The 11,842-nt window shown below is 47.4% G+C and overlaps 1 protein-coding gene across 1 annotated transcript in view; it reads left to right on the top strand.

The window, feature by feature from the left end:
• Positions 1-11,842, top strand: part of TLN2 (talin 2) — a 438,961-nt gene that overhangs the window by 152,487 nt on the left and 274,632 nt on the right. The gene's annotated exons all lie outside the window — the stretch shown is intronic.

The raw sequence follows: 11,842 nt of genomic DNA, 5'->3' as shown, positions 1-11,842 counted from the left end.
TGCTCCCCGCCGCGGGGGTTCTTTCCAGAGAGTAAATAGTATTTGCTTTTCCATTTTGTACAAAATGTCCCTGCTTTCCCCTCTTCTACAGAGCCAGAAGTGAAAAAGAAATCTTCATTCAAAAATGAGAGCAGAGAAGAGCTCACCAGCCTGATTCTCAGAACCATTTCTTACTGCGCCCCACGCTGCATCAGCCCCATGTGTTATTTTTGAGTGGCGGGAATAATAGGGCTTACACCTAATCAAGGAAAAGAATTCCAAACAAAAGCTTGGGTGGGGTTTCCTGGGCAGGAGTGCGATATTGTAATAAATGGGAAGCAGTTCAGCAGTCCAATCTCTGGTCTGATTACACAAATTATAGCAGGGGCCCTGTTTTCAAAGGAATTTAACACACCCCACGGAGGCCCCTCCTCAGCGGGTGTGTCCACATTTCCTCAATGCTCTCCTTAATAGTTAATGCTTTCACCAGAGGTGCCCAGAGCCTCCTGTGGAATAATTAGGATGCCCTCATTAGGGTCTCTGCCACGGGACCATTTTACAGGTGAGTTCGCCTTATGTTAAAGTCCTTTAGGGAGTCCTGTGGCTAAATTCTCCACTCTTCTCCCGCATTGCTGAACAAGAAGTACATACTGGGCTCTGACATTCCAGGAACAATTGCCAACATTTCCAGGCACTAATGAGCCAGGCACTTGATACGGGGTAGAGGAAAATGTTGGGATAAAAAGTCTTTTCTTGCAAAAGCAGGTACCATTTTGTGTCACTGTGTCTAGAGGTCTGCTGCTGTCCTCAGCCTTCAGACCATCACTCTTGACCCATCTTCAGGAATCGTCCTGACTCCCTGGGCTCAGCCTTTGTGAACCTCTTGAGACTTCCCTCAAGTGTGAGGTTCCAGTTCCTTCAGGAACTCTGTGCTCCTTGTTCTCCCTGGTGGCCCTTCCCCCTTTTCTGTTGCTTCTCAATCTTCAGAACGAAACACTCTTTGCCTTGACAAAGCTCCCCTGACGTGTGCCTCCTGTCCTGAACCCCAGGCTGTTAGGTGCCCCAGAGCAGCCTGGGTTTCCTTTTATACCTCTCACCACCTTTAGACGAAGGCTTTACTGCTTCTCCTTTTTAATTTACAGCCTCCTAGAGGCTAAGGACGGTGTCTTACTCCTCCTCAAACTCTTGATATGTGGCGCCTGGTAGGTACACCTGGATGGTTAGAAGTTGTCTTCTCTGAAACTGATTATGTGTTTTAATTTCATTTTTATCTAGAGCCAGTATAGGCTCTGTGTCAGGTAACTATGTGGCCATTACAGGCTTGTCTGCTTAGCGTCTTAAACTGTTTTCCTCTAAACCGTTTGGGTTTGCTCTTACCTGTGTGTCTTGTGGCCTGACCTGGTTAATGGTTAACTTCATGCTGGCAGCAGAGTAATTCTCCTGCAAGGCCCAGCTGGGATGGTGGCCTGACTCTGGTTCTAGGTTGTCGTTCTCCTTTTTGCCTTTGGGGTTCGTTATGGTCACAGCAGACGGTGACCTGCACTTGACGCAGGTGGTGGTCCCTGCCCCTGTGTGCCACCCTGACGATACCCTCGTGCCCCTTCTCGGACGTGATGCCTGGTTAGCATGGTTCCTCTCGTGCGTTAGCCACGCTTCTTGTCCATGCAGAGTCCGTTCCACCTGGCCTCCTGTGGGAAGCCTTCTGTGGTTCCTTCAGGGTGCCCCACCAGTGTCCTGACCACTGTCCCCCTGGTGGAACACTTTGGGTGGACACCCCCTTGTGCATCCCATTTTATTGCATTCATTTGTTTGTCGGTCTCCCCTCGTGCATCATGGGGCGACTCGTTCTACAGCGGAGCCCTGCCCTTACACGTGTCTCCATTTACCAGTGCCTAGCTTAGTGCCACACGTGTAATTCCTACTTGGTGAGCCAGTCAGTGAGTCCCTGAGGGGCTTCTAATTAAAAACAGAACAAAGAGCGTGTGTCTCCTCAGTCGTGGTGGTTTCACTTTTAAAATGAGTGCACGTGTCCCAACATTGTCCAAGGCTGGGGCTAGAAACAGCATGCGTCCTATTTTACAGACGAGGAATGGAGACTAAGAGGCTCAGAAACTGTAGCCATAGGTCTTGTATGAGGCAAGACCGTATGGTCTTGTATGAGGCAAGACTTGTATGAGGACAGACTTGGTCCTTCAGGAGCCTTGTCTGGGGTTTTCCGTGTATAAGGTGAATCTCTATAAACACGGTGAGAGGCGTATACTGGGAGGGCTCAGCCCAGTTTCTGGTTTCCACGTGGGGTTGAGAGGCTGGTCTCACAGGTAACAGGAGGGACCCTCAGAATCTTCCCTGGGAAGGGCTGTGTTGCCCTTTTCCCATGGGTGGTGGTCATGCTCATGTCAATCTAGAAACTACCAAGGTTATAGACAGGGATAAGGAAGTTCTGCAAACACTTTACTGTGTAAGCATTTACCATGTAAAACGTTTACCGTGCTCTTAGTTACGTCTTCACAACGTTAGCAACAGCAGCCATACCAGGTACACAGTGAACACTTACACCTGGGAGTTTATGTGTGTCGCCTCCCCTTCCCTCACAAGGACCTGAAGAGGTGGCTGTGGTCGTCATTCTCATTTTACAAATGAAAATGAGGCTTAAATATATGAAGTAACATATGACTCCCCAGGCAGAAAACAGCAGGGCTATCTGACTGCAAAGCCCAGGACTTGGCAATGCTCTGCTGGGGACCAAAAGCGAGTTGGCCTGTCCTCTGCAGTGGGTTGTAAACTTCTCGTGGGTAGGAAATACAGGTTGCTGTTCTTTGAAAGCTGGCCAATACCGTGGCACATAGCAGACGTTCCACTGCTTGCAGATTTGAGCTACGAGGCGGTTTTAGTGTGGACTGATTCATTATGTGAGATAACCCTAGACCCACACAAATGGAACATTGAAATGGGCTACCTGGGAAAACCAGGGTAATCGAAATAAGTTGAAGTTCATTCAGATTAACACGTGGCACTGTAAGGAATTTAAGGGTCCAACTGCTGCCAGACAGTGCCCCACCCCCCAAGCCATCCATCAGAAGCACTTAATTAAGAAGTGGTATGTTAATTGTTGCTCTTAAATATCCATTAGCATAGATCCCCTAAAAACTCTCTATTGGGCAATAATGTCAACTTTGTGTCACAGATCATATTTCAAAAAGCTCTTTTAGGCACATCATCTGTCACCTAGCGCAATTTATTATGTAAGTGCTCTTATGTTTTCAAATGTTGCCTAGGATTCTCTAAATTAGGTAACTTTCCATTCTAAACTAATGAAATCTTTGGTATACCAAATGAATGTTGTTAATGCTTCTCCAATTATCTGTGAACTTTGTTCGCCCAGGCCAGTCAGGGGAAAGTTCATGCCCTGAGTGTGAACTGGGACATTACGCAGCACGCAGACCTGTGGGGTTTCAGCACTCAGTGACAGCCGCTCTGGAATTGCTGTCACCGTCTAACAGGTACACACGCACATGTTAGCGGATCCCATATGCACCTCTACTCCTTAGGGCTATGTGCATAGGCAACAAAGGGAGATCTAGGAGCATCTCTGAGAACAGAGATGTATCAACGGGAGGCATGCATTATCTTACACGCCATGACAAAATTAACATGCTCAGGGAAAACCACCCAGAAGTAGAATTTGTAAGAAAACCTGTAAGGTGCGAAATCCAGGAGGGGTTCCAAGACGGCACGTAGAAGGGGAGCATGCCCCAGTGCATGTAGAAGCATTGAGGGGGCTGGAGTGGAGGGTGGAAGGCAGATGCTGGGAACAGGAAGGAATTAAGTGTGGCCGGAAGGGCGAGTGCATGGGTGATGGGGAAGTACCCATGGAAGCTGAGGGAAGTAAGTGCATGTTTGTGAAGGGCCTTATGTTAATCACTCTGGAAAACTCAGCAGCCATGGAAGTAGTATTTTTAATGTGAAGTTCATTTATTCTCAACTCTGTGATGCATATTCGTTATTAAAAAAAAAAACATGAAAAAGGTAAAACGTAAAAGAGAAAGAAAAGCCCTTAGCCCCACCACTCAAGAATGTATTTTGACTAACTTCCTGTCCTGTTTTCCCTGATGGGATTGGTTGGTTTGTTTATTCCTTGGGTTGATGTAATTGTGATCATGCTAGAAGTTTTTGTTTGCTCTACTCATTATGGAGTAGGAAGTTTCTCAAGTTCTCTTAAGCAGCATTTTTCTGGCCATAATAACCAGTCGAGAAAATAAAACACCATTAACTTATCACTTTTTTTGGATCATTAAGTTGTTTCCAAGTTCCTCCTAGCATAAAGAATGAATATTTAGCATCTTGATCTATGAAAGCATTTTTGCATCTAAGAGTATTCTGTGAAGACCGGTCTCTGCTACTGATTATTGGTTCAAGAGACTTAGCATTTTAAAGATGTTTAAGACACGTTATTCAAAAGAAGCCCCTTAAATTAAGGTAGCACCTGCAGACAAGGTGGTAAACCTTTGTGTCCCAGAGATTCAGTGGGACTGTGGGTGGGGAGGGGGAGGATTTGGATGGAGAAGAAAGAGGTAGGAGTCAGAGTGGTTAGCAGATAATACCTCCCCTGGGGTGATAGTTTTTCTGACAAAGGGTGGCAAGACCTTGCTTGAATGCTGCTGGCCTTTATAGGGGATCATCAAGTCTGAGAAGAGTCTGAGCTGGTTTGTAGCTGCAGATGACATGTTTGGTTTAAGACCTCTGGAACTCCCTCTTCTTTTGTCCCCTATGGTTCTTAGATGTAACTGCTTAAATGTCACTGTTGTCTGTTGAATTGAGGTCTTCGAGCGACGGCAGGGGCACTTTTATACACCTAGTTAGCGTCTAACTCCTTAAGGTATAGGGGCCAAGGGAAAGGGGGCCGGGCAGTGACTGAGGCTGGGGTGACGTACAGGGCTTTTGCTATAGCGGGGCTGAAGCAGGGCAGGCCTGGTAGGGCTGGGTGGTGGTAGGCGGTGTGTTGGAGGGGAAGAGCAGACCTGATGGCCTGTAGGGAAGCAGAGTAGTATGTGGGCACAGGGTTGAAGACACAGGCCTCGAAGGTGGCTCTTGGTTGTGGTACTGGCTTTTCCACTGACTGGCCACGTAACCTGGGGCAAACTACCCAAGCCACAGTTATGCCTCAGTTTCCTCAGGAGCCATACCAATCAGGGCATGCCTCCTCTTAGGTGCTACCCTAAGCAAGTGTTTTTAGGCCCATCCGTCTAAGAGGTGGCAATTTAAAGAAAAGGCAGAGAATGATGAAATAAAAACTCCGACAAAGCGGTTACTTCTTAACGTTTTTGAAAGTATAGAATGTGTGGCCCATGGGAAACCCTCAGTACACGTAACAAAAGTGGTTGACTGACAGAGAGCCCACAGGGTGTTGGGGTTGTTCTGAGAGACCCTTGGGGAAGAGTTGTTGCTTTGGGTGATGTTTCGCCCTAGGACAGACAACACTCTCTACACCCTACCCCAGAGCTAGTTCTCTGGAAAAGATCCTTGGCCTTAAAGGCTGAACACCTGTCCCCAGCTCTCTTCCTCAGCAATTCAGGGATGTGGGAAGGAGCCCCTGGAGGGGTGTCTTTGACCTGGCCATTTTGAGATACTAGGGTGGGACAGTTGACTTCACAAGTTACCACAATCTGGGTAGCTTATGTGTGTGGGGGGTACTTTTTCCTTTACCCTTGTGAGTTGTTACCTGATACTGCCTATAATAAAAGATGAAAAAGAGAAAAACAGAAGTTTTAACCTGTATACCTTGTGTCTACATGGGAGTTACACGTGGGGTAAAAATGAGTAACCCCTAAGAGGTAGCTTAGAATTCAGGCTTAAGCATATTAATAGGGAAAACGGAGGGGGATGTAGGCCTCTTAGGAAAGACTAAATGATTTTTAGGGAAGATGAATGGGCCCTCTGAAGGATACATGGCATCCTGTGTTACAGTTTGGTTGTGGGGTTGACTTCTGGTCTCCTCTCCTGGATGAGTCATTCTTCCCTGGTTGATAAAACTCCTGGGGAGGGGATTTACACAATTGAATTTCTTTAGGATTTTTTTTTTTTTTTTTTTTGGTAGATAAGGGAAGGTGACCGAAGACCTCTCCTTGAATTTACTGTTTTGCACTTGCCTACAGCTCGAGTGTACCAGAGCAGCATAATTTGGGGTGGCGTATTTTGCTATGTTTTATTCACAACAGCAGAAGCTTAATTTCCCATTGCTCCAGGGATCAGAAGTGCAAAACCGGGGCATTGTCAGAGCCATGCTCTCTCCAAAGGCTCTAGTGGAGAATCATTCCTGACCTCTGCCAACTTCTTGTGGCCACCTCATTCCAAACATACACCTGTCTTCATATGGACGTACCTTCTCCTTGTCTTCTGGCTCTTAGTAGGGCACTTCTCTTTGGATTTAAGACCTTCTCGGTTAATCCAGGATGATCTCTTCTAGGTATCTTCAATATCAGAATGTAAATCTGCAACCTTTCCCAAGTCTGGTCACGTTCACAGGTTTCAGGGATTAAGACATGACCGTATCTTTTTTGGGGGCCGCTATTCAATCCCTATAGGCTAGAGGTTGGGTCTGTGTCCTGTTGGGGGGGACCACAGGGTCTGCTGTAACACTGCCCTCTGTACCTCAGTGTCATGGACACTTGGGGCTGGGCATCTCTGGCCTGACCTTTCTATGGGTCTATTGTCTCAGCTCCTTTTGAGAAGAAGCCAGGAGATGAGAAAGTTTCCTCCAGAGGCAGAAACATTAGCCCAGGCATTTGGAAACCAGGATTGCGAGAACATATTAGGATTGCCAGCTCAGACACACTGTGGTGCCCAGACTCTCTTGAATGGGTAGCATCTGGAGTTACTATGTGAGGTTGGTAGAGTCTCCAGTCAGAAATCCTTGGGTCTTATGTAAGCAGGTGAACTTGGTGATGGTTTTTATAGCTGCAGCTGAATTTTTGTGGTAAAGGGAAAGGGCTGTGGAATGGCTCTTGGCATGTGAGAAGTCTGGTAATTGTGAGCGTTAAGTGCAGCTGAATTTCTGATACCAGAATTCCTTATATAAACATACCACTTACGTAAATACAAACAGTAGAATTCAAATGAGAAGCTATTACTGGTCATTGTGGAGGTCAGTCATGGCTTATATTTCAGAGTTAACAATCAAGCTAAAGATACTCCCTCTTAGCTTTAAAGCTACAGTTGGTAGAATAATAATAACGTGTGAATTGGTTTTCCTTTCTGCTTTCTTCAGGTCAAAGTACTGTTAAATTTTTTTTTTTTTTTAAATTTTTATTTTTGAAGGAGAGACAGAGGGGCAGTGGGGGAGGGACAGAGAGAGAAGGAGACACAGAATCAGAAGCAGGCTCCAGGCTCTGACCACTTCAGTGGTCAGCACAGAGCCTGACACGGGGCTTGAACCCACGAACCCCAAGATGATGACCTGAGCCAAAGTCGGACGCTTAACCGAGCCATCTAGGTGCCCTTGTTTGTATATTTTTTGAGAGAGACAGAGTGTGAACTGGGGAGGGGCAGAGAGAGAGGGAGACACAGAATCCGAAGCAGGCTCCGGGCTCTGAGCTGTCAGCATAAGTGACTGAGACACCCGGGCGCCCTAAGTACTGCTAAGTTCTTTGGTGATACTTGTTCTCTTTCTTCCGTCTTCCCAGTCTTCCTTCTTCCTGTGGTCTCCCCATTCTCTTTCCTCTTCTCAAGACTCCAGTGCTAGTGAAAATGTTAACAGGATTGCCCTGTCGATGGGAAGTTGTTTCCAAAGTGATTTCAAAGTGGTTAGGTGGTTTTTACAGATTGGTCTTCTTGGACCACACTCCCCCTTTGCCTCTCCTGGGGAAGGGTGCCAGACTGTTCCTTGGCTCTTTTCCAAGTGTGTCAACAGCCAGTTGGTTTCTAGTTCACCAAGAGCAGAATAATCTTGGGTAAACATGGCCGTTGGAAAAAAGCAAATATTGGTCTTGGCAGTTGTAGTCTCTCAAGTGTTTGGCCCCTTGTGTTAGCAGACAAAAGAGAGTTAAACTGGAGAATAGGGTATCAGATATCACATCTGGTTAAAGAATATTGGTAGAAATATTTAAAGGACTTCTAAAAGACCGTGTCAATTCTTTTTCTCTCCTTGTCTCTTTGTGTCTTTTTCTTTGTCCCCTACCCTCCCTCTCTGAAAAAGTTTGAATATTCTTTTAACACTTAATTCTACTTGCCTAAGTCAGCTCTTGTCAACTTTAACTTCCTGACATTGTTTTTAGGCCAGATAATTCTTTATATGGGGCTCTTTAGTACGTTGGAGCGTGTTCAACAGTGTCCTTGGTCTCTAACCATCAGATGCCAGTAGCATCCCTCCCTGCTTGTGACAACCAAAATTTTTCCAAATGATGCTAGCATTTCCCCAGGGCAAAATCACTCAGGGCTGAAAACCACTGGTTTAAGACCATGTTCTCCAGAGTGGTAGTACATAAGATGCCCTGAGTTTGGTGATAGAAGGGTGTGTGTGTGTGGGGGGGGGGGGGGTGGTCGTGGTGGTGGTTGGGTCTGTTGACTGTTAATTCCTGAGATTGACCTTCCAACCCAGCTGTCTTCAATGTGGTCATGATGTGGGTCTCACAGAAGTGAGATAAACATTATGTGCTATTAACTTTTAGGGCAGGAATTACCTAGTTTCCCCCCTGGATTATTGCCATATTGCTGGTGGTTTCAAAATGGGGATACCAGTCACAGTGATAGTGCTTGAGAGATGGGCCCTATAGTTGGCACCTTTCCATTGCTTGATTTCTCAACTGGGCAACAAAGCCTGACAGGAGACTCTTGCCCATCATGCCTGTGAATCAGGCAAACTTAGCTCACGGCTTCAGAGGGGAAGGTGCCAAATTTTGATGTCACGGTGACACACTGCTGGGGCAGATGTTGTCCCCAGACCTTGTCAAGCGTGACTGCATGTACTTGAAGCCAGGCAGTCTTGCTTCTTTGGAAAACTTGAAATACTCTATTCCTATGGAACTGTTAAAGGGACTGCCTTGAAAGCATTCTCATCATACTTTGAGCGTTCGGAGTTCATTGCAGAAATGTCATCATACTAACACAATTAGTTAAAAACAATGCTGCCTCCATGTTGTTCTTTAACAGGAAATTGCAAACATCTGCACAAGGAGGAAGACCAGTGCAAGCCCCCATCTCCCAGCTCCCATGGCTCATACACGATCCATTTTGTTTCATCAAGAACAAAAGAGGAAGGAGTTTTCCCCTCGCTGGCTTATTTTGAGATAAATCCTCAACATGGCATTTCATCCGTGTGTGTGCATGTGTATATAGTTCAATGTGCAACTCTAAAAGGTTGAATTTCTTTTCCTAAATGTAATTATCATGCCTAAAAACATATGAACCAGCATGAAACCTAAAAATATTTAATACTAAATATTTCATCTGGTTGATGAGTCTCTTCGGTCTTTTAGTCTACTTTGTACTCTCCATTTAATCACCACGTTCCAGGGCAGGACAGGTGCCAGAATGCCTTTCATTCTCTCTGTGTCTCATGTATTGATGTATGGAGATGCCGTACCTGTTGCCTGGCACTGTGAAGGAACACAAGTCAGGTTCCTCCTTCTGGGTTCTCTAGCTGGACCCGAGGCACAGCCTCTTTCTCAAAGGAAATGGTGCCTTCTGTTGCCTGGAAGCTCGGCCCCACATGCGTGCCCTAAGGTGGGCTGCTGACAGCGCCCTCTGACCCCCAAAATCCGTTTTATCCCCTCTATGCCGGACTGTTCATGCCAAGTCTATGTGGTACCAGCCAGAGGTCTGGAAGTACCTGAAAATTGAGTATCTGATGACTGCGCATTCTACTGGGGACAGAAGTGCGCCCGGCATGCTGCTTCCCAATGCCTTCATTCCAGGCTACTTTCGCAGCCCTCTGCCTCTGCTGCCCTGGCGGGCCACCCGACTCCCCGCTGCCACCCCGCGCTTGCCCTCCTCGTGTGTCCTGCCCCTCCTCCTGCTGCACCTTTCTCCATCTTTGCCCAGGGGCTGTTCCTCAGCCATGTGCCTCTCTCACGTCCAGCCCTGGCCTCACCAGGTAGCTGCTGTGTGCACTCCCCAGGCTCTTCATTTTCCCTCAAAGCTGTTAGTTATTCTCTATGAGATTCCACTGTACATCAGACATTCTTCTCCCACCAGCCCTTTGGCTCAGGTTCACAGGACCTCCCTAGGGATGGGTGTCAGGCCAGTTACACTTGGGATGTCTTTCTTGGATGCGTCCTTCTGGAAGCATCGGAAAGCTTGAGGCTCCAAGGCATCCACGCTGAGCCCAGCCGCGGGGAGGCACAGGGTTCCATGCCTTGGTGCTGGACAGATTTACTCTCTGGGACAGCCAAGAGTTTAGCCCACCCCCTCGAGGGCAAAATCACAGCCGTGGAAAAGAATCCTACAGCTGAGGAAAGATGTCCCCAAATACCCAAGGTGGAGTGCCCCTGTCTGTGAACTTTTAACCACCCAGCTCCTAAACTGAGCTTTGGCTGGCTGTTGAGGCCTTACCTTGCGATTTTCATTATCACACCCTGAATGAGGTGTGGTTTGTCTAGAAATTGTGCCCTTTGATCTTCTCACCCTGATGACACCCTGTTGACCTGTCTTTCACCTGATCTTTGACCTCACTGAAACCTCCCTATCTCAACTCCTCCTTGTCTTCCCGCTCTTCCTGTCTCCCTGCTGTCACTTGGTCCTTTAGCTAGACCTCTTCTGAGGGACTCCAGCTCCCTGATGCTCTCGCCCTGAGCCGGGGAGAACGAAGGTTCCGTGGCCACATGTGGGGACCCATCTGAGACTGGTAATCACACACATGATAACCACTGCCTCTGCTCAGCTCTCTTCCCATGTGGTGCCCTTAGCAGGGCCCCTGGGCCACACGTGCTCTGGTTCCTCCAGGAAGTATGCAGATTTGTCACCTTTAAGTCCCTTTATGCTGCCCCTTCCTCAGCACCCCCCCCCCCTTTTTTTTCAATAGGGTATGCTCCTCCCATCTCTCCTGGAAAATACAGGTCCCTGAGATGCCAACTGTCCAGCTTCCCTCCTCTGTTGCTGCCATTGTCCAGGCTGGCGGAAGTGCTCTTGGTTGGCAACATCTTCCCCTGTCCACCTCCTGGAACGTCCCGTTTCTCCAGGAATCCCCCCTCCTCTTCTGGGCTATGGTTTCTTCTTCCCTTCCGTCTCCAGCTTGCTGGAATTTGCAAGTCTCCTCACAAAACCCACTCTGCCTTCACCCTGAGAGGTCTTTGTTGTTAGCACTCTGTCCACATGAGGACCCTGAGGCTTTGAGGAAGTAGCTGGCTAGATTCCGGAACCACTGGTGAGCGCCAGCCGCTGCCTGACTCCCTGCTTGGGTCCTCCAGCCTCGGGTGAGAGGGATGAGAGAGGGACACAGCCTTGTCAGGATCCCCTCTGTTGGCTGTAGCTGGGGCTAAGAAGCCAGTGTTGAGACCAAATATAACTGAAGTGACTGCGGGCGTGAGAGTCATTTCACACTTGAGCTGCTTGGCCTCCTGATACTTTGGGGGCCATCTGTCTTCTGGGCCTCATAGTGACTTCTTCAGGGACTGCCTCTCCATTTTTCTGTTCCTCAGTGCTTACTGATTGGCTCCTTACTTAGAAATGTTTAGCTTTTAACCTCAATTTGGCTTTTAAAAAACACTTGAATTTCCATCTGTGGGTAATGAACACTTGACATTTGTGCTTAGTTGATGTGTAATCATTCCACATATGAACTTGAGTTTGTATATGTTATTTCTGAAGTCGGGACCCATCACCACTGAATTATAGCACAATGTGATTTATAATCCATAGCATTATATATGCG

This window comes from Panthera pardus, unplaced genomic scaffold (assembly GCF_024362965.1).
Source record: "Panthera pardus isolate Hobbes unplaced genomic scaffold, ASM2436296v1 HiC_scaffold_24, whole genome shotgun sequence".
Lineage (NCBI taxonomy): Eukaryota > Metazoa > Chordata > Mammalia > Carnivora > Felidae > Panthera > Panthera pardus.
The sequence above is the reverse complement of the archived record's forward strand: the minus strand, read 5'-3'. Positions and strand labels throughout refer to the sequence as shown.